The sequence below is a fragment of the Halyomorpha halys genome, unplaced genomic scaffold (assembly GCF_000696795.3).
Source record: "Halyomorpha halys isolate HHAL.00 unplaced genomic scaffold, Hhal_1.1 Scaffold364.1, whole genome shotgun sequence".
In the NCBI taxonomy this organism is placed as follows: Eukaryota; Metazoa; Arthropoda; class Insecta; order Hemiptera; family Pentatomidae; genus Halyomorpha; species Halyomorpha halys.
Genome location: NW_027108785.1, coordinates 463775 through 465791, shown reverse-complemented (window position 1 = coordinate 465791; position 2017 = coordinate 463775).

Below are 2017 nucleotides of genomic sequence, written 5' to 3'. Positions count from 1 at the left end.
CTACGGAGAGAAGATGTGGTATTAACCCGTCTTCGGATAGGCCATACTCGACTCACCCACGGTCATCTCATGAAAAGAGAAAATGCACTGACGTGTCGCTATTGTGGAAACGATCTCACCGTTAGGCATATTCTCACTGAATGTATAGCTCACGAACCACACCGATTCTCTTCAGATTTACAGGAAATGTTGAGCTAAGATCCCACAACAATAACAAAACTTTTCCACTTTGTAAAAATCATTAATATTTATGATCACATATTATAGTCTAACTAATTGTAATTTAAATTGTAAAATCTAAATTGTAATGTAATGTAACTTGTAATAGTAATAGTATTGTAATTTTGAATTTGTAAATTGTAACAGTAATTGTTAATTTTTAAACTTTCTCACTTTGTATCATTGTAAATATGTCAATAGTAATGTACTAACTTTGTAAATTCAGTGTAAATGACCCTAGTGGTCGAAACACTTAAATAAATAAATAAATAATAAATGATACACAGGTTCGGTGAAAGGGCTGCTCCTTGTGATACACCGCATATGAGTGGTAAGACCCTGAAGGATTCGTCACAAACCGCTACGGTATTCTGTTTTTCACATAGTTAGTTGTTTTATGACTATATCATTAAGATCATTACAGCCTGAACCATAAAATAATGTTACTTGGAATATTCATTAAAAAAGAAAAAGAATATTTAAAATTTAATTGATGGTACGAATTGTATTAAAATTTTCTCTAATATTTACTCTATAAATTGTTCTAAAGTAAGCTCTCTAGGCAATGTTTCATTTGCTATATATTTTTTTTTAAAGTGATGTTTTGTCTGAAAAAGCTGAAGTGGAACTGCGGTAAATTTACCTTTCCATTAGAGAAAAAAAACAGTTGGAAAGGGCAAGGGTTGGGAGGATATATGTTAAACCGATAAAAGCTTTTTCGTGGCTGTGTTATCGAAGGGCGAATGTTTTACTAGTGAAGCCTCAATGCCTCCTCGCCATTAAGGTGTATCGTTACTTTTTTTAATGTAAAAGATGGAGATCTTATGTTTATTTCTGTGACATTTTATGTCTTCATCCCCTCGTCTACAGCTATATCAGGGCCAAAAATTAAATTATTATTGAAAATCAGATTCGTGCAACAAATATTTGAAATAATACACAAATAGCAATGTATATCTGAACTAATTATTTGGTTCCACTTTATTTTCAAATTCCGTGCCCTTTCATATCACATGCAACTATTTTTTTTTTTATTAAAAAACTTTATTTAATTGATAGAGATTACAATCTAACACACTATTGTGGGCAATAGGTAAGACTGATGAATGATCACATTCATACTAAAATAAAATAAAATAAGAATGAAAATAAATAATAACAAAACAAACCAAAAAAAGTACATAAAGTATAAAATCGATACATAAATATATAAAATAAAATAAAATAATATAATCTCTAGTCACATTTACACTCTTATATCCAATATTTACGCAATCGACCTGAGGATACCTGAGCTCACTCTATCCCCCACGTGTGGGGGTAGAGCAGAGCTTAAAAGATCCCAGCGCATCACTCTCGCCGCATCACTGGTAGTGAGCCACGCAGTTGCGCTAAAGCAACAATATATTGATTAGAATAAGTAATTATTTCTCTAAACCTAATCTAAAATTAATAATTTATTTTAAGTACATGTTTTAAAATTTTCGGATTTATTTCGTTGATTGGTTACGTTATGTACAGTAATAGCAGAGGAAAAATATAAATGTGTGCGTTGTAAGCTGCTCATTTAAAAAAAAAAATTAAATACTAATGCTCTACCCTCATAAATTGAAAACTTTATTCATGCTAATTATTACATCGATGTTTTCATGAAAATAAGTGACGATTATGTTAGTAAGCCAGGAGATCTTATTTTCGTAAGCTTCTATCGTTTTAATGCAATCAAAATGGTTTTTAACCATTATTTTAAACCTAGTTTTGGGAATAAACGTTAGGTATTGGTGTATATTTCTGATAG